The sequence below is a fragment of the Chlorocebus sabaeus genome, chromosome 1, assembly GCF_047675955.1.
Source record: "Chlorocebus sabaeus isolate Y175 chromosome 1, mChlSab1.0.hap1, whole genome shotgun sequence".
NCBI lineage: Eukaryota > Metazoa > Chordata > Mammalia > Primates > Cercopithecidae > Chlorocebus > Chlorocebus sabaeus.
Genome location: NC_132904.1, coordinates 47,580,478 through 47,606,573, shown reverse-complemented (window position 1 = coordinate 47,606,573; position 26,096 = coordinate 47,580,478). Strand labels below are relative to the sequence as shown.

At 43.5% G+C, this 26,096-nt stretch overlaps 2 long non-coding RNA genes across 2 annotated transcripts in view; both read left to right on the top strand.

Moving 5' to 3' along the window:
- Positions 1–17,336, top strand: part of LOC140712186 (uncharacterized) — a 59,826-nt gene extending 42,490 nt beyond the window's left edge. The window contains exons 2-3 of the long non-coding RNA XR_012093672.1: positions 14,741–14,835; positions 17,203–17,336. This is a non-coding gene — a long non-coding RNA (uncharacterized lncRNA). The remainder of the gene's footprint in view (positions 1–14,740; positions 14,836–17,202) is intronic.
- Positions 17,337–17,359: 23 nt separating this feature from the next.
- On the top strand, positions 17,360–25,740 carry LOC140712185 (uncharacterized). The gene is made up of 3 exons (XR_012093671.1): positions 17,360–17,841; positions 22,600–22,688; positions 25,457–25,740. It is a non-coding gene; the product is annotated as an uncharacterized lncRNA (long non-coding RNA).
- The last annotated feature ends 356 nt before the right edge of the window (positions 25,741–26,096 follow it).

The following is a 26,096-nucleotide window of genomic DNA, read 5'->3' as shown; positions in this document are numbered from 1 at the left end:
CAAACCCCCAGTTGATGAATGAAACCTTGGCTAGTACTAAACCGTATATAAACAGTCATGTTTTAACCACCCAAGGGGTTCACCTTGTCCCCTGCCTAGACAGAGCCATCATCAAGACAGGGAAATTGTAACAGAGAAAGCGTAATTCATGCAGAGATGGCTGTATGGGAGACTGGAGTTTTACTATTACTCAAATCAGTCTCCCTGAGCATTTGGAGAGCAGCGTGGCGTTGTTGTTGTTGTTGTTGTTGTTGTTGTTGTTGTTGTTGTTGTTTTTTGAGATGGAATCTCACTCTGTTGCCCAGGCTGGAGTACAGTGGCACCATCTTGGCACACTGCGACCTCCACCTCTCTGGTCAAGCAATTCCCCTGCCTCAGCCTCCTGAGTAGCTTGGATTATAGGCATACCCCACCACACACACAGCTAATTTTTTTGTATTTTTAGTAGAGATGGGGTTTCACCATGTTGGCCAGACTGGTCTCGAACTCCTGACCTCAGGCAATCTGCCTGCCTCGGCCTCCCAAAGTGCTGGGATTATAGGCATGAGCCACCACGCCCGGCAGAAGAGCAGAGTTTTTAAGGATAACTTGGTGGGTCGGGGGAAGCCAGTGAGCCAGAACTGCTGATTGGTCAGGTATGAAATCAATGGGAGTCCAAGCTGTCTTCTTGTGCTGAGTCAGTTACTAGGTCGGGGGGCCACAATATCAACTGAGCCAGTTTATTGATCTGGGTGGGGCCAGCTGGTCCATCAAGTGCAGGGTCTGCAAAATACCTCAAACACTGATTTTAGGAGCAGTTTAGAGAGGATCAGAACCTTGTAGCCTCCAACTGCATGACTCCTAAACGATAATTTCTAATTTTGTGGCTAATGTTAGTCCTACAAAAGCAATCTAGTCCCCAGGCAAGAAGGAAGTCTGCTTTGGGAAAGAGCTGTTACCATCTTTGTTTAAACTATAAACTACAAACTGAGTTTCTGCCAAAGTTATTTGAGCCCATGCCCAGGAATGAACAAAGATGGCTTGGGGGTTCGAAACAAGATGGAGTTGGTAAAGTTAGATCTCTTTCACTGTCTCAGTCATAATTTTGCAAAGGTAGTTTTAATGTGTCACTTAATGACAGGAATATATTCTGAGAAATTTGTCGTACATCATTGTATGAACATCACAAAGTGTACTTACCTAGCTGTACTTACCATAGAGTATACAAACCTAGATGGTTAGCTTACTGCACACCTAGGCTATGTGGTATAGCCTATCGCTCCTAGGCTACAAACCTGTATGGAATGTTGCGGTATACTATAAGCAATTGTAACACAATGATAAGTATTTGTGTATTTAAATGTAGAAAAGGCACAGTAAAAATACGAAGGATAAAAAATGATATACCTGCAGAGGGTACTTACCATGAATGAAGCTTGCAGGACTAGAAAGAGTGGCGAGTGAATGTGAAGGCCTAGGGCATTACTGTACACTACTGTAGACTTTATAAATACTGCACACTCGGATTACACTAAATGTATAAAAAATATTTTTCTTTCTTTAATAAAAAATTAACCTTAGCTATGTGTACCTTTTTTACTTTATAAACTTAAATTTTATTTTATCTTATTTTATTTTATTGAGATAGAGTCTCACTCTGTTGCTCAGGCTGGAGTATAGTGGCACGATCTCAGCTCACTGCAACCTCCGCCTCCCAGGTTCAAGCGATTCTCATGCCTCAGCCTTTAGAGTAGCTGGGATTACAGGCACCTGCCACCACTCCCGGCTAATTTTTGTATTTTTAGTAGAGACGGGGTTTCACCATGTTGGCCAGGCTGGTTTTAAACTCCTGACCTCAGGTGATTCTCCTGCCTCGGCCTCCCAAAGTGCTGGGATTACAGGCGTGAGCTACCACACCCAGCCAACTTTAAAATTTTTTTAAAAACTTTTTGACTGTTTCGTAATAACACTTAGCTTAAAACACAAACACATTGTACAGCTACACAAAAGTATTTTATTTATATTCTTATGCTATAATCCTTTTTTCTATTAAAACAATTTTTTTTTTTTAATTTTGTAAACTTTTTTGTTAAAGACTAAGACACAAACACACACATTAGCCTATGCCCACATAGGGTCAAGATCTTCAATATCACTCTAAATCTTGTCACCCTGGAAGGTCTTCAGGGACAATAATACGCACAGAGCATCATCTTCTGGATGTCATATTCTAGACTGTCTTCTAGAATATCTCCTGAAGGGTGTGCCTGAGGCTGTTTTACTTTTTTAAGTAGAAGTATTAGGTTGGTGCAAAAGTGATGGTGGTTTTTGCTATTACCTTTTTTTTTTTTTTTTTTTTAAGACAGAGTTTCTCTCTTGTCACCCAGGCTGGAGTACAATGGCACAATCTTGGCTCACGGCAACCTCTGCCTCCCGAGGTTCAAGCCATTCTCCTGCTTTAGCTTCCCAAGTCGCTGGGATTACAGGCTTGTGCCACCACGCCCAGCTAATTTTGCATTTTTAGTAGAGATGGGGTTTCACTCTGTTGGTTAGGCTGGTCTTGAACTCCTGACCTCAGGTGATCCACCCACTTTGGCCTCCCAAAGTGCTGGGATTACAGGCATGAGCCACCGTGCCTGATTTTTTTTGCCATTATTTTAATTGCAAAAACCTCAGTCACTTTTGCACCAACCTTTGTACACTCTAAAGTAATGATAAAAGATATAGTACAGGCCAGGTGCTGTGGCTCAAGCCTATAATCCCAGCACTTTGGAAGGCCGAGATGGGTGGATCACAAAGTCAGGAATTCGAGACCAGCCTGGCCAACATAGTGAAACGCCATCTCTACTAAAAATACAAAAATTAGCCTGGCATGGTGGCACACACCTGTAGTTCCAATTAGTCTGGAGGCTGAGGCAGGAGAATCACTTGAACCTAGGAGGGGGAGGTTGCAGTGAGCTGAGATGGCACCACTGCACTCCATCCTGGGCGACAGAACGAGACTTTGTCCTAAAAAAGAAAAGTATAGGCGGGGCACGGTGGCTCACGCCTGTAATCCCAGCACTTTGGGAGGCTGAGGCGGGCAGATCTCGAGGTCAGGAGATCAAGACCATTCTGGCTAACACAGTGAAACCCCGTCTCTACTAAAAACACAAAAAAATTAGCCGGGTGGGGTGGCGAACGCCTGTAGTCCCAGCTACTTGGGAGGCTGAGGCAGGAGAATGGCATGAACCCGGGAGTCAGAGCTTGCAGTGAGCTGAGGTCGCGCCAATGCACTCCAGCCTGGGCGACAGAGCAAGACTCCATCTCAAAAACAAAAAAAAAAAAAGAAAAAGAAAAGTATATATACAAAAATTAGCTTGTGGTCCTAGCTACTTAGGAGGCTGAGGTGGGAGAATCACTTGAACCCAGGAAATTAAGGTTACAGTGAGCTGTGATTGCACCATTGCACTCCAGCCTGGGTAACAAAGTGAGACCCTGTCACACACCCACAAACACACACACAGACACACACACACTCAAACGTATAGTATGGTAAATACTAGGAAATAGGAATTATTCAGCTCCATTTTAAAATCATGGGACCATCATTGTATGTGTTCATGAAAATTGCTTGAACCTGGGAGGTGGAGGTTGCAGTGAGCCAAGATTAGGCCACTGCACTCTGGCCCAGGCAACAAGAACAAAACTCTATCTCAAACAAAAACAAAAACAAAAAGAAAAATATGGGGTGTGGTGGTGCCTGCCTGTAATCCCAGCTACTTGGGAGGCTGAGGCAGGAGAATCGCCTGAACCCAGGAGGTAAAGGTTGCAGTGAGCTGAGATCAGGCCACTGCACTCCAGCCTGGGCAACAAGAGTGAAACTCCATCTCAAAAAAAAAAAAAAAATCATAACAATATTTCAGCATCACTACTCTTGGGCTTTGGGGTCATTATTAAGAAAAATAAGACTTACTGAACACAAGCACTGTGATACTGTGACAGTCGATTTGATAACCGAGATGACTGCTAAGTGACTAATAAATAGGTAGTGTATACAGCATGGATATACTGAACAAAGCGATGATTCACATCTGGAGTGGGACAGAGCAGGATGGCTGAAATTTCATCATACTACATACTACTCAGAACGGCATACAATTTAACACTTATGAATTGTTTATTTCTGGAATTTTTCATTTAATCTTTTTGGACTGTACTTGAATGCTGGAAACTGAAACCCAGGAAAGTGAAATTGCATATAACCGGGGGAATACTGTGCTGACGTAGACAACTATGCTTGACCTCAACTAAGACATTGGCTCAACAAAGAACAGCTTGCAACAGAACTAAACCACTCCAGACTAACCTAATTCAGAACCAAAGCCTGTGGGAGGTTGAAGCAGGAGGATCACTTAAGCCCAGGAGTTCAAGACCAGCCTAGGCAATACAGAGAGACCCTATCTGTACAAAAAATAAAATTAGGCAGGCATGGTGGTGCATGCCTACAGTCCCGGATACTCCAAAGGCTAAGGTGGGAGGATGGCTTGAGCCTGGCAGGTCAAGGTTGTAGTGTGCCTTGATTGTGCTATTGCATTCCAGCCTGGGTGACAGAGAGAGAGAGAGACTATCTCGGGGGGTGGGGGAAGCCTGATTTAGGATGGCATAGAGCCCAGAATATGCTAGGTTATTCCCATATTCACTCACTTATTGATTTATTCATCAAGTAGGTATTCACCATAGGTCTACTCTCTTCCATGCACTGTGGTAAGTGCTCAGGATGATCTGGACATGGGAGGATTTCCTAGAAGCTTGTGCCACCCTAGTGATCAAATGTAGGGCTCAGTTCCTCTTCCTGTTGTAGTCAGCACATCCAGACTAGTGTCATCAGATAAGCTTGCATAGATTTTCCCCATGACATCATATTCTGCCTCATTTTCATATGGCAACTTTTGTCATATAGTAGCATTTCTCATCATGGCCCCACCCCATAAACTTTTGACCTATACTGGCTTATGAACATTCACTATACAAATATTTATTAAATGACTTTAGATTGCCAGAAAGAAAATACTACCTTTAAATAACTCACAATCTTTAATTCTACCAAAGGAAATTGATAAAATTATTTAAAAAGGTACTCCACTGTGATAAATTTTATAATAAAGATGTCTTCAAAGTTCTGTAGGAGGAGGAGTTGTTGTTTTTTTTTTTTTTTTAGATGGAGTCTCACTCTGTTGCCCAGGTTGGAGTGCAATGGTGCAATCTTGGCTCACTGCAACCTCTGCCTCCCAGGTTCAAGCCATTCTCCTGCCTCAGCCTTCTGAGTAGCTGGGATTACAGGCACCCACCACCAAGTCCAGCTAATTTTTGTATTTTTAGTAGAGACGGGCTTTTGCCATGTTGGCCAGGCTGGTCTCGAACTCCTGACTTCGTGATCTGCCTGCCTCTGCCTCTGAAAATGTTGGGATTACAGGCGTGAGCCACTGTGCCCAGCCAGGAGTTGTTTCTTAATGCTAGGAGAGTGTGGCTTGGGGAAGTAATTTCTCCACTGTTATTTGAAGAATAATTCAGAGGTCAGTGAAAGAGAAGGGCCTTCTAAGAAAAGGAGCAGTTTGAGCTGAGGCATGCAGGCAGTAAAAAGAGTGGGATGTTTCAAGGACAATTGTTGATGATATTATGGATCTTTTGAAAATATCATGGTTTATACCACTTGGGGAGTAATAAGATTTCTTCTAAACCTGACCCAAGGATATTTGACACCAAGGATTTGTGTGGGTTTTTTGTTCTTTTTATGTATTTATTTTTTCTGTAGAGTTGCGGGTCTCACTATGCTGCCCAGGCTGGTCTTGAACTACTGGCCTCAAGCCATCCTCCTGCTTTGGCTTCTCAAGTTGTTGGGGTTACAGGTGTGATTCACCATGTCCGGCCAACACCAAGGATATTTAACAACAAACATATAATAAGAATTATGTCAATATCAGTGAATTTTCTTGGAAAGTATTTTATGAGTCAAATTTTATTGATTCAGTTTAATTCCATGATTAATGCATGCACAATAAAACTCTTGAATACACTGTGGGGCAGCAAAACTCTACCTCCATCCTCTTAGGGTCCTGGCTGGGCCTGGGAATCACATTGACATAAGACAAATTAACAGGAGAAAATCATAGAAATTTATTTAATATAAGTTTTAAATGGCACCAGAGCCCTCATAAAGAAATGAAGACACAAAGAAGCAGTGAGAGTCAATCACTTATATACTGAATTGGACTTTGGACAAAGAGTAGTAACTGTGAAAATGTGATAAGGCAAAAGAGTTTGGACTAGGGTAGCTCATTGGGTAGAGAAGTGACTAGGAAGATAAGGGTTAGTTTTAAAAGGTTCCTTTGTACAGAATTTTCTTGCTGTTCTTGATAGTAAGAATGTTTGTTGGTTTATACAGAGGGCATCTTTCACATAGGAACTTCATCTCTTGCTTTTAAGAAACAAAATGAAGGTCAGAGTGATCTTGTATTCGCTGTTTTTTTTGTTTTGTTTTGTTTTGTTTTAATGTTTAATTCAGGCCGGGTGCAGTGGCTTATGCCCGTAATCCCAGCACTTTGGGAGGCCGAGGCAGATGGATCATGAGGTCAGGAGTTTGATACCAGCTTGACCAACCTAGTGAAACCCCGTCTCTACTAAAAATACAAAAAATTAGCTGGGAGTAGTTGCAGGCACCTGTAATCCCACCTACTTGGGAGGCTGAGGCAGGAGAATCATTTGAACCTGGGAGGTGGAAATTTCAGTGAGCTGAGATCGCGCCACTGCACTCTAGCCCCGGCAACAGTGTGCGACTGTTTTTCTCACATCTCAATATATGTGTGTATATATTTCATTCAAAATAGTCAATATGCCAGAGCAGTGTATTTTGGGGTGGCATATTCTTAATGCTTTCAACACAATGGGGGCAATATACTCTCAGAAGTCAAGGGTGGCAGGATCAGAATATTCTTGGGGTTAAAATAGCAGTGTATCAATATCCCACTGCTTCTATCCTTGTCACAATGAATTTCCTAAGGTCTACATAGCTTCTCATGTCATAGATTACCTTCCCCTCCTACAACGTATTTCCCAACATTACCTTACCTCTTTGTTATATGGAATTCCCCAAACCAGTGTCACAAACCTGAATGCCCACAAGTGCTAGGTGGATAATATGAGTAAAACTAACTAAATGAGGACTGTGGTAAACTAAGAGTACCTGGCCTCACCCAAAAAAAGGAAGCTGTTAGTGTGCTCCAGCCAGCTGTTGCCAGGTAGGAATGCAGACCAAAGGTTGTCAGAACTCTAACATTTTTAAAAAGAAACCAGAAATCCTGATTTTTATTATAGAAATTCCAAATTTGGCCACTAACTGGGGAAGAAACACACGAAATCCTGTGTGCAGGCCAACAAAACATGTCTATGGGCCAGATCCCACCCCTGGGCAGTAGTCTGTAATCTGTGTCCTAAAACTTTCAAACTTTTCTATGTGTTCATGCTCGAAGGAATGAATGACTGCTCCATTCCCTTATGGCATCGCTGATCACTGACTTCCCAAATATAGGCCCAACCCTTTTCCTGTTGTGCACCTCCCACTGGTGATTTCAGAGTCTGACCATCCCTTTAAGATGTCAAGTTTTTGTAATGTCCTGAGCCCTGTCTTTGTGATGTCATGAACTATATGAAACTATATGAACAGTCTTCACCTCCACTCTTGAGGGTTGCTTGGCTACACCCTCTATGACATCATGAATTGCTCTAACACCTTGGAATAACAACTCATTCCTCCATACCATTGCAAGCCTTTGCACATCTCTTTGTATCATCCCCCTATGACATCATGTGTTAATCTCATCTCAGGACTGCAACCCAGGATTGCATTGAGTGGTAAGATACAATTTTTACAGCATCACCAAAAAGCATAAGATTATTTCGGTTAAGTTCGTGATGTCATAAGAGAATGCCTGCATTAGTAGAGCTTCCAAAAAGAATCACAGCTGGGCACGGTAGTGTGTGCCCTTAGTCCCAGCTACTTGGAAGGTTGAGGCAGGAGGATCCTTTCCTTGATCCTAGAAGTTTGAGGCTATAGTGCACAATAATCACATCTGTGAATCGCCATTGTATTCCAACCTTGGCAATATAGTGAGGCGCTGTCTCTCTCAAAAAAAAAAAAAAGTCATAAAAGTTGATTTTTTTTTTTTTTTTTTTTGAGACAGAGTCTCACTCTGTTGCTCAGGCTGGAGTGGAATGGCTTGATCTTGGCTCACTGCAACCTCCACCTCCCGGGTTCAAGCAATTCTTCTGCCTCAGGCTCCCAAGTAGCTGGGACTACAGGCGTGTACCACCACGCCTGGCTAATTTTTGTATTATTAATAGAGACAGGGTTCCGCCATGTTGGCCAGGCTGGTCTCGAACTCCTGAGGTCGTGATTTGCCCGCCTCAGCCTCTCAAAGTGCTGGGATTACAGGTGTGAGCCACTGCGCCCAGCCAAAAGTTGATGTTTATATGTGATTTAGATTGTTTTAGAGTGAATAAAAAATGTAAACTCAGTTTTCCAAGTATTTCAGGGCCTTTTTTTTTTTTTTTTTTTTTTTTTTGAAACAGGGTCTCACTCTGTCTCCCAGGCTGGAGTGCAGTGTCACAATCACAGTTCACTGCAGGCTAAACCTGGGCTCAAGTGATCTTCCCACTTCAGCCTCTTGGGTAGCTGGGACTACAGGCATACACCACCATGTCTAGCTAATTTTTTGATTAGCTGAGGCCTCACTTTGTTGTCCAGGCTGGTCTCAAACTTCTGGGCTCAAGCAATCCTCCTGCCTCGGTCCCCCAAAGTGTTAGAATTACAGGTCTGAGCAAGTGCACCCGGCCCAACTTTTATCATAGTGAAGAATTATAGGAATTACCTGAAAAGACTGCTCACTGTATATACTGCCTATTCCTTGGGGGTGGTAAGAGTTTTTTTGTTTGTTTATTTGTTTAAGTTTATAGAATGAAAATCCAGAGGTTAGGAAACAAGATCTATGTAATTGATCTGATCGTTGCAAAGCCTCTCTAAGGTCTTTTCTTGGATGAAAAAATATATATATAAGTGTAGCACTCAATATTTATTTGATAATGTTCCTCACTGCAGTATGACTGAACTTATAAATTATTTGTGTGTTTTTTGTTTTTTTTGTTTTTTTTTTTCCAGATGGAGTCTTGCTCTGTTGCCAAGGCTGTAGTACAATGATGTGATCTCAGCTCACTGCAACCTCTGCCTCCCAGGTTCAAGCGATTCTGCCTCAGGCTCATGACCAGCTGGGTTTACAGGCACCCATCATCATGCCTGGCTAATTTGTGTATTTTTGTAGAGACAGGGTTTTGCCAAATTGGCCAGGCTGGTCTTGAACTCCTCAGGTGATCCACCTGCCTCAGCTTCCCAAAGTGCTGGGATTATAGGCGTGGGCCACCGCGCCCAGCCATAACTTATTTATTCTCACTACATTTTTATAATCCGTGGGATATATGCTTCAGGATTCCTCCTCCTATGTTTCTAATGTATTGTTCTTTATATTTATTTATTTTTAAAATTTATTTGGTAAGATTGCTAAAAGGAAGTAGGATTATTATCCTTAGAATATTATAAACCTTTTTTTTTTTTTTTTTGAGATGGAGTCTTGCTTTGTTGCCCAGGCTGGAGTGCAGTGGAATGATCTTGGCTCACTGCAACATCCACCTCCCATGTTCAAGAGATTCTCCTGTCTCAGCCTCCTGAGTAGCTAGAATTACAGGCACGCACCATCATGCCTGGCTAATTTTAGTATTTTTAGTAGAGGTGGGGTTTCACTATGTTGGCCAGGCTGGTCTCAAACTCCTGACCTCAGGTGATCCACCCATCTCAGCCTCCCAAAGTGCTGGGATTACAGGTATGAGCCTCCATGCTGGGCCCTATTCTCTTTCTGAAAGAAAACAATAAAAACAAAAATTAAATCCCTTTGCCAAAACACTATGAGGAAAACAACCCAACAATATGAGTACCTAAGATAATTAGATGACTTTCATGCGTTCAACAAATGTGTATGGATTGCCTGCTATATGCTAGGCTCTGGGCATAAACAAATCAAATATGGTTTATGCCCTCATCGATTTTATGGTCTAGTGAAAGACACAGACAAAAAGCAATTAAGGAAAAAAGTACACACACACACACACACACACACACACACAATTAGAGAGAGTAATAGGAGGGAGGAGGGGAAAATGGCTTTAGATTAAATGGTCCAAGTAGCTTTTTTTTGAAGCAATGGCATTTGACTTCCAATGAATGAAAAGAATCCAGCCATGCAAACTGTTGGGGGAATAGTGATCTGCTGAAAGGGGCACAGCTTCAGCAAAGGCCTCAGGTGGAAATAGTTTCAAAGATCAGAAAAACCAACATGGTTAAAGTATAATGACAGAGAATGAGAATAGTGAGGAATGAGGCTGGACAGAAAGATGAATGAGACATCATACAGAGGATTGACAGACATGGTAAGAAGTTAAGTGAGAACACATTATTTTCAAGTAGAGTAGTGCCCTTTTTTTTTTTTTCTTTTGAGACAGAGTCTCACTCTGTTGCCCAGGCTGGAGTGCAGTGGCACAATCTTGGCTCCCTGTAACCTCCACCTCCCGGGTTCAAGCGATTCTTCTGCCTCAGCTTCCCAAGTAGCTGGGATTACAAGCGTGTGTCACCACGCCCGGCTAATTTTTGTATTTTTAGTAGAGACAGGGTTTCACCATGTTGGCCAGGCTGGTCTCAAACTCCCAATGTCATGATCCACCCGCCTGGGCCTCCCAAAGTGCTGGGATTACAGGCGTGAGCCACCGTGCGTGGCGAGTAGTGCTATGTTTTAAAGCATTGCTCCAACTGCTGCGTGAAGAATGGATGCCAAATTGACAGTAAGACAGTAATTTGGAGGCTATTCACAGTATTCCACTGAGATATGATGATAACTGAGACTGGGTTATTAGAGAGAGGGAGAAGGAGGAGGGGGGGGAGGGAGAGAGAGAGAGAGAGAGAGATTAATTATGTACCTTAGAGGTAGAATCAATAGAACCTTTTGATGCTGATGAAGTAAATATGTGGTATGAAGGAAAACAAAGAATCAGAGATGACTCGTAGGGGGTTAGCTTGATCAGCTGAATGCATACAAATTATTAAAATGAGAAGGATAGAGAGAGTGCAGAGCAGATTGTTTGGGAAGCATATCCTAGGACAGAGTTAGGTGTGCCAAAGGCTTATCAGGGGAGTAATACCTGTGTAGGAAAAGGGACAGAAGCAGAATTGTGCAGGGAGAGTTTGCAGATAATCATGTAAACCTGACAAAGTCTCTGCCAGCTCAATGGAGGGGTTCCTGAGCAAAAATTTCCGGTTGGAGGGGTTCTGTGTTAGACTAGACCCATGAACTACCACCTTGCCCACTCATTGGCTGGAAACCTGCCCAAGAAGGGTATGACTTAACTACATGCTAAGAAGAGTGTGACTTTGGCTGTAGAGCTGAGGTAGACCTTAAAGCCAGTAACAGCTAGAAACTCTCAGCTAACCACACTCCTACAGCTGGGCAGCAGGTCCTTTCTTGAAAGGGGGTCTGAGCAGCACATCTCCTGGTCTCCCACAGTGGACAACGGGCATGAGAAGATCAGCAATTTAGTGTTAGACAAAAGAGGGACAGGCTGGGCACAGTGGCGCACACCTGTAATCCCAGCACTTTGGGAGACCAAGATGGGTAGATCACTTGAGGTCAAGAGTTCAAGACCAGCCTGACCAATATGGTGAAACGCTGTCTCTACTAAAAATACAAAAATTAGCTGGGCCTGGTGGTGGATACCTGTAATCCCAGCTACTCGGGAGGCTGAGGCAGGAGAATCGCTTGAACCCGGGAGGCAGAGGTAGCAGTGAGCCAAGATCATGCCGCTGTACTCCAGCTTTTTTTTTTTTGTGACAAAGTCTCACTCTGTCACACACAAAAAAAGAGGGACTAAGATAGTTAATTAGATCATTAATTCATCAAATATTTATTGACCTTCCACAACAGGCCATCCAAATAAAAATGTAGATAGTTAAAGATAGTCTAAATTTCCTAAGAGAAGTTTGGGCCGGAGATATTTGAGAATTTACATATACTGTACATGGTAGGTGTATGGTTTATGGACTGGCTCGCACCACCGAATGAAAGAGGAGATTGTTCTTCACTTGGAGAAGTGTTACTTTTCTAGAGATTGTTTGGAAGCAATTTGGGTTGTCACATTGACTGCAGGGACAAAGGAGATACTACTGGCACTTAGTGGGTAGAATCTAGGAATATAAAACATTGTGCAATGCACGAGAAATCCTGCTCAATGAAGAAATGTCTCACATAAAATACCAATAGTGCTCCTGTGAAAAAATTTGCTGTGGACAGATAAGAGGTCGCAGAACCAACCCTGGGACATTCTATCTTTTAGAAGTTGGGTAAGGAAGAAGAAGATGGCAAATGAGCCTGAAAAGGATTATCTAGAAAGGTAGAAAGAAAACTAGAAGAGAGTGGTGTCAGATGCTAAGAGAGGAAAGTGTTTTGAGAGAGGAGTCAGCAGCAAACAGTGCTGCTGGGCAGTTGAGTAAGATGAGGACAGAAAAGTGTCCACTCAAAGGTGACCTTAATAAAAGCAATCTCATTAGCCGGACATGTGGCAGGCACCTGTAATCCCAGCTACTTGGGAGGGTGAGGCAGGAGAATGGCTTGAACCCAGGAGGTAGAGGTTGCAGCCAGCCACTGCACTGCAGCCCAGATGACAGAACAAGACTCTGTCTTGAGGAAATAAAAAAAAAATTTGGCCAGGAACAGTGGCTCATGTCTGTAATTCCAGCTACTTGGGAGACTGAGGCACTAGAATTACTTGAACCTGGGAGGTAGAGGTTGCAGTGAGCCGAGATTGTGCCACTGCATTCCAACCTGGGCGACAGAGCAAGACTGTGTCTCAAACAAAACAAACAAAAAATTTAATAAATAAAAATAATAGGCCGGGCGCAGTGGCTCACGCCTGTAATCCCAGCAGTTTGGGAGGCTGGGGTGGATGTATCACAAGCTCAGGAGTTCAAGACCAGCCTGGCCAAGATGGTGAAACACCGTCTCTACTAAAAATACAAAAATTAGCCAGGGGTGGTGGCGAGTGGCTGTAATCCCAGCTACTTGTGAGGCTGAGGTGGAGAACTGCTTGAACCCAGGAGGCGAAGGTTGCAGTGAGCCGAGACTGTGCCAATGCACTCCAGCTTGGGTGACAGAGTGAGACACCATCTCAAAAAAAAAGAGCAACTTCAGTATACTGTTGGAGAAAAGGGAAGCCAGACTAGTATAAATAAGAGGAAAAGAGAGGTGAGCAACTAGGGGAAGGAACTTTTTCAATGAATTTGAACAATAAGCAGGGAAATTTGGAGGGGGATTTGGGGTCAAGGAACAGCTTTTATTTCCAACATTACATTATAAAAAGTATGTAATTACATATAGAAAAGTTGAAAGAATTTTGCAGTAAAATTGCTAAATTTTCTACTTAAAATTTTACTCTGCTTGCATTATCACATTTCTTTATCCATAGGGAAGGGGATTTTTAAAAGATGGAAGACATTCCTATAGCATGTTTGTATGCCTGGAATGTGATTCTGTAACCAGGGGAAGATTCATCATATAGGAAGGAAAGGCAATAGCCAAATAAAGGAGTGAAGTCCTTGAGAGGTGAGGGGAATGGAATTCAGAGTATAGGTAAAGGGACTGCCTTTTGTTGTTACAGAAGGAAGGAAAGAGGACATGGGTACAGAATCATGAGTGTTTGGGGATTTTATATCGGGAAGATGTGGCAAAAACTGCACGATTGCCTAACAGCCAGACCCTCTTTTTCCTTGTTAATAGAACCCAAAATTTGGTGTGGGGGTAGCAGTGTGTCCATACTTAGGGGATTCGTTGTAATTGGTGTAAGCCAGTCATGATGACTGCATTCCTCTTTCTTTGCCAGACACTAACTTTCCTATCATACCTTGTACCAGGAGAATGGTCATATAACCTATTTCTAGTCAATGGAACTTTAAGGCTTGTTTGCTGGAGCTGGTGGGTGGGAGTGGGGTGGTGTGTGGGGGTGGCTCTGTGACAGTTTTTCCTTTACTAACAAAAGGAGAAGGAACTTCTTGCATAAAAGGTTCTTTTGTTCCCTCCTTGCATCCCCCCATCTCCTATCCCAAGTGTTTCAATTTCTTTTCCTTTCTTTCTTTCTTTTCTTTTTTTCTTTGTTTTGAGACAGAGTCAAGTGATTCTCCTGCCTCAGCCTTCTGAGTAGCTGGGATCACAGGCGCCCACCACCATGCCCAGCTTATTTTATATTTTTAGTAGAGACAGGTTTCACCATATTGGCCAGGCTGGTCTTGAACTCCTGACCTCAGGTGATCTGCCCACCTTGGCCTCCCAACGTGCTGGGATTACAGGTGTGAGACACTGTGCCTGCCCCCGCCTCACTTTTTTTTTTTCTTATACAGATGGGGTCTCACTTTCTCACCCAGTCCAGAGGGCAGTGGTCAATCATAGCTCACTGTAACCTTGAGCCCCTGGGCTCAAGCGATCTTCCCACCTCAGTTTCCTTACTAGGACTACAAGTGCACACCACCACACCCGGCTCATTTCTGCATTTAATTTATTTTTTTGGTAGAGATGGGGTCTCAAAGTGCTGTTATGCCCAGCTAATTTTTTTCTTTTTCTTTTTCTTTTTCTTTTTGTAGAGATGGGGTCTTGCTATGTTGCTCAGGCTGGTTTCGAACGCTTGGCCTCAAGTGGTTTTCCCACTTTGGCCTCTCAAAGCACGGGAATTACAGATGTAAGTCACCATGCCCAGCCTGTTTCCTATTTCTGAATGTGGTCATGACTCATGATGTCAGGAAGTATGCTAGCTGTCTTTCAACCTCAGGCAATAAGCTTGAAGATGAAAAGTCAGAGCTGAGGAATGCAGAGAGGCTATGATGATATTACTTAGCAGCTGAACACAGGGCAAAAACTGCCTCTGACAGATGTATTTCTTTATCATAGAAAAATAAACTCGAATTTATTGAAGTCTTTGTAGCCAGTTTTATGTCACTTTAACAGAATATAGATACATAATACAAAGGAAGTATGGTGGCTATTACTTTTTTCCTGTTGAATACCTCTTCCTAGGTTTATTCTAGTCACAGACTCTATTCTCCAGGCTATAGGAGTGAATACCTGACCCAAACAGGACTTAGATTCTTCCTACTGAGATTTTGGAACTTAATCAGGAATATCCAAAGACAGAAGGAACTAACCTAATGACAACTTCCAGAAAGAAGGCTGAAGATCTCCAGCCCCTAGGATTTATATCCTACTCAAGGTCTATTTATGACTTACTCCATTAGCCTCTCAATAAATCTCCAGCTGGAGTTGGTTTGTGTTTATTTAAACCAGTGGTTCTCAGCCAGGGGAGATTGTACTCTTCAATGGATCTCTGGCAATGTCTGGAGATATTTTTGGTTGACAACTGGCAGTGGATGTTAGTGGCATCTAGTGAATAGAGACCAAGGATTCTGCTAACATCCTGTAACGCACAGAACAACTCCCCACAACAAAGACTTACTCGGCCTCAAATGTCATTAGTGTTGAGAAATCCTGCTTTAAAACAGGAGTTCCTTAACTGATACAAAGAGGTTCTCAACAAAGCTGACTCAGGATCACCTCTGAAATGAGTATGAAGGAAGAATGGGAGGTTTGAGGAGTAAGGAAAGGTATGGAATGGTCATTATGGGTGTGGGAGAGAGAAAGTGGAAAGTTGCTGGGCAGTACTTAGGATCTATCTGAGATTGATGACCGTGAATTTGGAGACATAGGTCCAGTGATTTTTTCTCCTGCAATGTAGAGCTGCATGGCACAAACAAGAAGAAGGTATATGTTGGGTTCATCCAAGGTTGGGTTTCTGTCAGGTGAGAGCAGCAGAGGGAAAGAAAGGCAAGGAAGTTGATATTTGTATGGGAGTGATTTTACTGATTAACCAGAGTAACTAAGCTGGGTAATGGGCGGGGGGCGGGGGGCAGGAATGATGAGATAATTGATGGGATCAAGTGGATCCAGGAAACAGCCTTATTGGTACCCCTCAGAGGTTGTCAGAAAACAGAATTTCAGGCTTCCTTGCAGATCTACTGAATCAGACTTTGGATTTACTTTATTTTTTGGAGACCAGGTCTCACTCCTGTCACCCAGGCTGGAGTGCAGTGGTGCCATCACAGCTCACTGCAGCCTCGCCTTCCCACGGTCAGGTGATTCTCCCACCTTAGCCTCCCAAGTAGCTGGGACTACAGATGTCTGCCACCACACCTGGCTAATTTTTTGTACTTTCAATAGAGACGGGTTTTGCCGTATTGCTCAGGCTGGTGTCAAACTCCTAGTCTTAAGAGATCCACCTACCTCAGCCTCCCACAACGCTGGGATTACAGGCCTGAGCCACCATGTCCGGTTATATTTTAAAACATTTTGTTTTGTTTTTTAGAGACAGTGTCTCAGTCTGTGTCACTCAGGCTGGAGTGCCCTGGTGTGATCATAGCTCACTGTAAGCTTGAACTTCTGGGCTCAAACAAGTGATTATCCTGCCTTAGCCTCCCAAGTAGCTGGGACTACAGGTGTTCAACACCAGACCTCTGGCTAGAATTTACATTTTAATAAGTTCCCGCTGTGACTTAAATGCACATTAAAGATTGAGAAGCCATGCATTAGTGGATTTGATGAAGGTAAGGAATTTCTGCACTGAGAATACTGAAAATATGATCCTGGGTATCGAATTATCTAGTCCAGAGGTTAGTAATTTTTTTTTTTTTCTGTAAGGGGCCAAGAGCCATACAGTTTCTGTCACAACTATTTTACTCTGCCATTGTAGTATGAAAACAGCCTGAGACGATAGATAACACATACACAAGACGGACAGATGTTGAAATTTGCTGTGTTGTAATAAGACTGTCAACAAAAACAAGTAATGGCAAGTAATGGGTTGATTTGACCCAAGGGCTGTTTTTTGCTCATCCCTGATCTTGACCTTAATAAAAACAACAACAACAACAACAACAGTAAGTCTTAGCTCCCCAGAAAAGTTTACCCTGAGTTTTCTAGGTTCTGACTACTTACTATCTCTTGGAAGTAAGTATTCTCCCTCCCTCTTACCTTTTTTTTTTTTTTTTTTTTTTAGATGGAATCTCACTCTGTCACCCAAGCTGGAGTGCAGTGGTGCGATTTTGGCTCACTTCAATCTCTGCCTTCTGGGTTCAAGTGATTCTCCTGCTTCAGCCTCCCGAGTGGCTGGGATTACAGGCATGTGCCACCATGTCTGGCTAATCTTTGTATTTTTAGTAGAGACGCAGTTTCACCATGTTGGCCAGGCTGGTCTTGATCTGCCCGCCTCAGCCTTCTAAAGTGCTGGGATTACAGGCGTGAGCCACCGCACTCAGCCCCTCTTCCCTTTTCTTAACACAATGAAGAATTTGATTTTGTAACTAATTGGCCAGTTGATGTTCTGCAGGGTCCTAAAAGAGGAAGTAAGAAGGGAACTGAAGTCTTAGAAAACCAGAATCTCCTCAAAACCATTGTTTTCACCCTAGAGTAGCAAGAGATGTAATACGGGTCGGTTGGCGTCAGCTGGTTCTCTGGGGTTGTTTCACTTTTATTTTCTTCTGGCCTCCAGCAAACACATTTTGAGTTTCTCAGCTGAACCAAAGGAAATCAAGAAATCTCTTGAAATCAAGGAAATCAAGGAATCAATTACTTACACCAAGCTGAGCAAGAGACAACTTGAAGGCAGAGGTAGCAGTAATCAGACAGGATTTCCAAGGTAACAGGGCAGAAGTAGGGGCGAGGTGGGGAACAGAAATAAAAGCTACTGGACATCTCCTCACTAGGACTTTATTTTTATTTATTTATTCATTTATTTATTTATTTCGGGTTTTTTATTTTTTTATTTTTGGTGTTTCTTTGTTTTGTTCTGTTTTTTGAGATGGAGTCTCGCTCCTGTGGCCCAGGCTGGAGTGTTGTGGGGTGATCTCAGCTCACTGAAACCTCTGCCTCCCGTGTTCAAGCAATTCTCCTGTCTCAGCCTCCTGAATAGCTGGGACTACAGGTGCTCACCACCACGCCTGGCTAACTTTTGTGTTTTTAGTAGAGACCGGGTTTCACCATGTTGGCCAGGCTGGTCTCCAACTCTTGACCTCAGGTGATCTGCCTGCCTCGGCCTCCCAAAGTGCTGGAATTACAGGCATAAGCCATCGCATCTGGCCACCTTTCTAGCACTTTACACTATCACTGGAATCCTTACAGTTAGTTCAGCATTATTATCCCCAGGTTATAGGTTGGGAAACGGAGACCAATATATTGTTAGACATTAATAAAGCACTTTGCTCCGGGCACCCTCTGCTTTACAAATATAAACTCATTTAATCCTTACCACAACTATATGAGGCTTATTATTGTTGAACTATTGTTGCCTGCATTTTACAAGTGGGAAAGCTGTGCTTTAAAGAGAGGGGTTAAATGACTTGCTGGAGGCCATTAGCTAATATGAATGGAGCTGGGTTTTTAATCCAGGTGGACAGGTTTCATTGTTCATGCTCTTAACCACTATACCTCCTAGATTCACTCTTTCCAGACTTGAACAACTACTCTGCTAGAAAATGCACCTAGCCTAGAGTTAGGGAACTAACTCAAAACCAGGCACATGTAATAAGCAGTAGAGCCAGGGTTGGGGTTCAATTCTGATGCTAAAGCTTATATATTTTCCCTTGTCCAAGGTAGTGACTATGTTCTTTTTTTTTTTTTTTTTTTGTCTTAATTAGTATTATAGAACAGTTGGAATATACAAGGTAGTGACTATGGTTTTGTTGTTGTTGTTGCTGCCTTTTTTTTTTTTTTTTTTTTTGAGACAGAATCTCACTCTCTTGTCCAGGCTGGAGTGCAATGGCATGATCTTGGCTCACTGCAACTTCCATGTCCTGAGTTCAAGCGAGTCTCCTGCCTTAGCCTCCTGAGTAGCTAGGATTACAGACATGCAACACCACATCCTACTAATTTTTTTTTTTTTTTTTTTTTAGTAGAAATGGGGTTTCACCATGTTGTCAGGCTGCTTTCAAACTCCTGACCTCAACTGATCCACCTGCCTCCGCCTCCCAAAGTGCTGGGATTACAGGTGTGAGCCACCGAGTCCGACCCATGTTCTTTAGACCTCTTTCCCACCAGGAGATTCTGTCAGTGCTAAACCTTCAAGTTTTAGCTTTACTTATTGTTATTATTTTACCACATAGGTTCATTTTATTGAGCTGAAAGCTTACAAAAAGTCCACTGGTCCCTGCCCTGCCCATGTTACACTCATTCCTTCCCATGCACACTCTTGAGTATCCACAAGTGCTTCCACATAACTGGTTTCCCCCAACAAAGCACAAAGGGTGGTGCTTCCAAAGCATGCGTTGTTCCTAGCAGCAAGACTTTCAATGCTGGGGTTTTATTTATTCTGCAAGGTGGTATTTCTTTTTCTTTTCTTTCTTTCCTTTCCTTTCCTTTCCTTTCCTCCCCTCCCCTCCCCTCCCCTCCCCTCCCCTCCCCTTCCCTTCCTTTTCTTTTTTTCTTGACAGAGTCTTACTCTGTTGCCCAGACTGGAGTGTGCAGTGGCATGATCTCGGCTCACTGCAACCTCAGCCTCCCGGGTTCAAGCGATTCTGCCTCAGCCTCCCAAATAGCTGGGGCTACAGGTGTGCACTACCATGCCCAGCTAATTTTTTTGCATTTGAAGTAGAGACAGGGTTTCACCATGTTTGCCAGGCTGGTCTTGAATTCCTGACCTCAGGTGATCTGCCCGCCTTGGCCTCCCAAAGTGCTGGGATTATAGGCATGAGCTACTGTGCCTGGCCATTTTTTTATCTTTGAAAGTGTTTTATTTCAATAGTTTTTGGGGTGCAGGTAGGTTTTGGTTACATGGATAAGTTTTTCCGTGATAATTTCTGAGATCTTAGTGCACCCAGTCCTCCAGCAGTATACACTGTACCTAATATGTAGTCTTTTATTCCTCACCCTTCTCCCAACCTTTCCTTCTGAGTCCCCAAAGTCTATTACATCATTCTACCTTTGTGTCCTCATAGCTTAGCTCCCACTTATAAGTGAGAACATATGATAATTGGTTTTCCATTCCTGAGTTACTTCACTTGGAATAATGGCCTCCAGCTCCATCCAAGTTGGTGCAAAATACATTATTTTGTTCTGTTTTATGAATCAGTAGTGTTCCATAATGTATATATAACACATTTTCTTTACGTACTTGTTGGTTGCTGGGTACTTAGGTTCATTCCATGTCTTTGCACTTGAGAATTGTGCTGCTGTAAACATGCATGTGCAAGCATCTTTTTCATATGATGACTTCTTTCCCTTCGGGTAGATACCCAATAGTGGGATTGCTGAATTGAATGGTAGTTCTACTTTCAGTTATTTGAGGAATCTCCATACTGTTTTCCATAGAGGTTGTACTAATTTACATTCCCAACAGCAGTGTAAAAGTGTTCCCTTTTCACCACATCCATGCCAACATCTATTGTTTTTTGACTTTTTTTTTCTTTTTTCTTTTTTTTTTTTTCTGAGGCAGGCTCTCACTCTTTCACCCAGGCTGGAGTGCAGTGGTGTGATCTCAGCTCACTGCAATGTCTGCCTCTCGGGATCAAGCAGTTCTCCCACCACAACCTCCCCAGTAGCTGGGAGTACAGGCATCCACCACCACACCCGGCTAATTTTTGTACTTTTAGTAGAGATAGAGTTTCACCATGCTGGCCAGGCTGGTCTTGACCTCCAGGCCTCCAGTGATCCACCAGCCTCAGCCTCCCAAACTGCTAGGATTACAGGCGTGAGCCATTATGGCTGGCCATTTTTCTCTATTCTATTCCACTAGTCTATGTTCCTGTTTTTATATCAGTACCATACTGTTTTGGTAGCTATAGTCTTTTTTTTTTTTGAGACAAAGTCTCACTCTTGTCCCCCAGGCTAGAGTGCAATGGCACAATCTCAGCTCACTGCAACCTCTGCCTCCTGGGTTCAAACGATTCTCCTGCCTTAGCCTCTCAAGTAGCCGGGATTACAGGCGCCTGCCACCACACCTGGCTAATTTTTGTATTTTTAGTAGAGACAGGGTTTCACCATGTTGGCCAGGCTGGTCTCAAACTCCTGACCTCAGGTGATCCACCCGCCTTGGCCTCCCAAAGTGCTAGGATTACAGGCGAAGGCCACCATGGTAACTGTAGTCTTGTAGTAGAGTTTGAAGTTGGGTAATGTGATGGCTCCAGATTTGTTCTTTTTGCTTAGTTTTGATTTGGCTATGCGGCTCTTTTCTTGTTCCATATGAATTTTAGGATTGTTTTCTCCAGTTCTGTGAAGAATGATGATGGTATTTTGATGGGAATTGTATGGAATCTGTAGATTGCTTTTGGCAGTGTTGTGGGATGTGTTTCCATTTGTTCCAGAAGGGAGTATAACTGCCTCTGCCACACATGAGTTCACAAAGGGAGTGGGGAGTAGCAGGCAGCAGCAAGCCTCACCCAGCTCCCATGCAGTTGGCAAGGCTGGTCTTGCTCCCTCAGTGCCCTGCTAACAGCACTGAGTTTAGATCCAGGCAGTCTGTGCACACTGTGACCTGAAACCACAGCTTTCAGGTCATGCCCTTCCCTATCTGCTGGTAAGGCTGAGCACCCAGCATGTATGCTTGTGTCTCCTGCACACTTCTCGCTTGCCCCCTGGTTTCTGCTCAAGGGAGTTCATTCCCACTCCAGATTATATCATAAAATTCAGTTGGGAGCTTCCTTCACCCTGTGACCCCTCCCTGAGTTTGACTTCCCCGAGGGCCCCTGTAAGATAGTCAGGAATGGCTTCCCTCCTTTCAAAGTGGAGACTGGGAATGCCTACAAGGCACTTCCCACTACTGTTTCTACGTTTATTTATTTCATGCCACTCCCTAAATCCATTCCAGCTCTGGGTAGGGTTGAAGCCTTCTCCTGTGGACTAGATTTTCAGATTCCCTGGTAGGAATGTGTGCTTGGAGGAAGACTCTCCCCCTCTCACACTCTGGGAACTTACAGTTTTTCACCTGTCTCACAGAGTAGGCTGCAGCCTGCTGCATCTTTCAAAGGGTCTGTGGATTCTTTCCCAGCTAATTTTTAAAAAGTTCTTTTTGTAGAGACAGGCGTAGGCCAGGTGCAGTGACTCATGCCTGTAATCCCAGCATTTTGGGAGGCTGAGGTGGGAGGACTGCTTGATGCCACGAGTCCAAGACTAACTGGGCAACATAGTGAGACCCTATCTCTAAAAGAAAAGGGGGATAAAAAGGGTTTTAGTTGACTGAAACCAGGACAAACATAAAGAAGGTCTCCCATTCAATTTATCTGGTTCTAAAAGCAGCTTTTTCTAAATTGTGCACACAAATGAACTGCTTTAGGCAAGACAGGGTCTTGCTATGTTGCCCAGGCCGAAACACAGTGGCTATTCACAGGCGTGATCCCACTACTGATCAGCAAAGGAATTTCTGACCTGCTCTGTTTCCAACCTGGACCTGTTTACGCCTCCTTAGGAAACCTGGTGGTACTGAGGCAGGAGGCAGAACTCAACGCTGGAGGCAGAGCTTGGACACCGGACCAAATTGAGGACTAGCTGAAACAGGTTTGGAGCAGAAGCACCTCCCCATAAGACATGCCCACCAGTGTGCCATGTCATTTTACCATTGCCATGGCAACACCCTGAAGTTATGGCCCCTTTCTGTAGCAATGACCTGACAACCTGGAGGATACCACCCTCGTTCTAGAAATTTCTGCATAAACTGCCCATTAAGTTGCATATAGTTAAAAGTGGGTATAGGGCGAGATGCAGTGGCTCATGCCTAGAATCCCAGCACTTTGGGATGCCGAGGTGGGTGGATTGCTTGAGGTCAGGAGTTTGAGACCAGCCTGACCAACATGGTGAAACCCCGTCTCTACTGAAAATACAAAAATTATCCGGGCGTGGTGGTGGGTGCCTGTAATCCCAGCTACTCAGGAAGCTGAAGCAGGAGAATCGCTTGAACCCGGGAGGTGGAGGTTGTAGTGAGCTGAGACTGTACTCCAGCCTGGGTGACAACGTGAGACTCTGTCTCAATAAATAAATAAAAAATAAATAATAAATAAATAAAAATAAAAATAAAATAAAATCAGTATAAACAGGAATGCAGAACTGCCTCTGAGTTGCTGCTCTGGGCACACTGCCTACAGGGTAGCCCTACTCTGCAAGGAGCAGTACCTCTGCTGCTGCCGTGTACTGCTGCTTCAATAAAAGTTGCTGTTTAACACCACCAGCTCACCCTTGAATTCTTTCCTGGGTGAAGCCAAGAACCCTCAATTTTGGGGCTTTCCTGCCCTGCATCAGTCTCCTGCTCCTAGGAGTTCACACTTTTTTGTTTCTTCATTTGTTTTGAGGCAGAGTTTCACTCTTATCACCCAGGCTGGAGTGCAACAGTGCAATCTCAACAGTGCTCACCGCAACCTCTGCCTCCCAGGTTCAAGCCATACTCCTCAGCCTCCCAAGTGTCTAGGATTACAGGCATCTGCCACCATGCCTGGCTAATTTTTGTATTTTTAGTAGAGATGGAGTTTCGCCACGTTGGTCAGGTCTTGAACTCCTGACCTCAGATGATCTGCCGGCTTCAGCCTCACAAAGTGCTGGGATTACACATGTGAGTCACCGTGCCCAGCCAAGTTCACCCCATTAATGTCAAACAGTGCAGACACCCAGTTGTCATAGCACATTACAGCCCAGAACTGGTCTCCAGCTATTCTCCTGCCTCAGCCTCCTGAGTATCTGAGACTACAGGTATATGCCACTGGGCCCAACACAGGTCTTTTTTTTGAGACAGGGTCTTGCTCTGTTGTCCAGGCTGGAGTGTAGTGGCGCAATCTCGGCTCATTGCAACCTCCACCTCCTTGATTCAAGCAATCCTCCTGCCTTAGCCTTACAAGTAGCTGGGATTAAAAGCGTTCACCACCACACTTAGCTATTTTTAGCAGAGACGGGGTTTCACCATGTTAGTATTTTTAGTAGAGACAGGAAAGTTTCACCATGTTGGCCAGGCTGGTCTCAAACTCCTGACCTCAAGTGATCTGCCCACCTCAGCCTCCCAAAGTGTTGGGATTACAGGTGTGAGCCACCTACCTGCCTGGCCTATCCTAAGTTTTAACGTCTAATTCAGGCACTGTGTGTTCATCTGTACTAGATAATAGCTAATAAACATGCACAAGATAGTTCCTGCCTTCAGTGTGTTTACAGTCTAGTTCTAGTGTTTTGTAGTGTTAGGATATGGTATGGTCTTCTGATCTGACACTACCAATGGTTACTAATTATATATAACCAATACCTAGATAATAAAATTTCCCATGTTTTTCAAATTGAAATTTAGTTTTCCTATATCGCTAACCTGAATATCCTCCTGAATATCCTTTCTTCTCTAGTGCCTTTACTCTTCAATTTATCCATTAGAGCCAAATATGACTATTTCCTTACATTTGCCTTTGCGCTTAACCCTTCAGCTGAGGTAGTGCCACAACATTCTTGGACTTTCATGATGATAAGGCAGATAGATTAAGATCTTGATTTAAATAAAATGGACAAGTGTAGTCTTCTCCTGAACTTCAAAAAGGATAAATAAAATGGACAAGGGTCCTCTTCTCCTGAACCTCAAAAAGGAGCTTAACCTTGAGGTACTGATCTATGTATGTGGATGAGAAGTGTTAGTAAAGATAATTGAGGCCAAGTGTGGTGGTTCACGCCTCTAATCTTTGGGAGGCTGAGGCGGGCAGATCACTTGAGTCCAGGACTTTGAGACCAGCCTGGAAAACATGGCAAAAATCCATCTCTACAAAAAATGCCAAAAAATTAGCTAGGCGTGGTGGTGTGCGCTTGTAGTCCCAGCTATTTGGGAGGCTGAGGTGGGAGGATTGCTTGAGCCTGCGAGGTTGAGGCTGCAGTGAGCTGAGATTGCGCCACTCCACTCCAGCCTGGGCAACAGAGGGAGACCCTGTCTCTAAATAAATAAATAAATATGATTGGGTTGAAATCCAGAGACCTAAGTTATAGTCCCAGCTCAGCCACTAATCTAAGAATAGTTAATTAACATTTATTGAAAATTTACAATGTGCTAGTCACTTTTTAAATTAATTTGCTATGCTGTAAGTAGGAGGGTACTATTATTATCCTCATTTTACAGACAAGGACATGGAGGCACAGAGCACTTAAATAACTCGCAAATCATACAGTTAGGGGCACACAGAGTCCAGTTGTGCAACAGAGGCAATCTGCTTGGTAATACTTCCAGATAACAGAAGCTTTCATTGCTAACATACTATGTGGCAGATTCTGTACTCTATGTGTGTGTTTTTTCTTTGTTTGTTTGTTTGAGACAGGGTCTCACTCTGTGGCACAATGATCATGGTTCACTGCACCTTTGGCCTTCTGAGCTCAAGTGATCCTCCCGCCTCCACCTCCTGAGTAGTACAGATGTGTGACACAGCGCCTGGCAAATTTTTAAATATTTTCTTCAGACTGAAACATCATTGTGGTAAAGACAAAAAAGAAAAAAATACTATTGTAGAGATGGGATCTCACTGTTGTCCAGATTAGTCTCAAATTTTTGAGCTCAAGCCATCCTCCTGCCTTGGCCTCCCAAAGTGCTGGGATTACAGGGTGAGTCACCACGCCTGGCCTGTACTGTTTTCCTGGCAATGTTATCTCATTCAATCTTCGTGAATAACCCTAAGGTATATGATACCAATTTTTCAGGTGAAAAAAACTAATTGGCAGAATGAAACTTCGTAAACAGCCTGTGGCTCCAAAAGCTTCTGGAAACCTCAAGCTACCCATGTGCATCTTTGAGCCTCAGTTTCCCCACTTTAAAATGAGGGGTTTGGAGCAGATGTCTGTTCTCTGGGGGAGGATGCAGAGGAAAGAGCTGTCTGCGAATCGACGAGAGAAAATGTGGGTAAATAACAGTTAAACCACAGTGACCGAGGGCCCAGCATAACGGGGGTTGGTGCGGTTACAAAT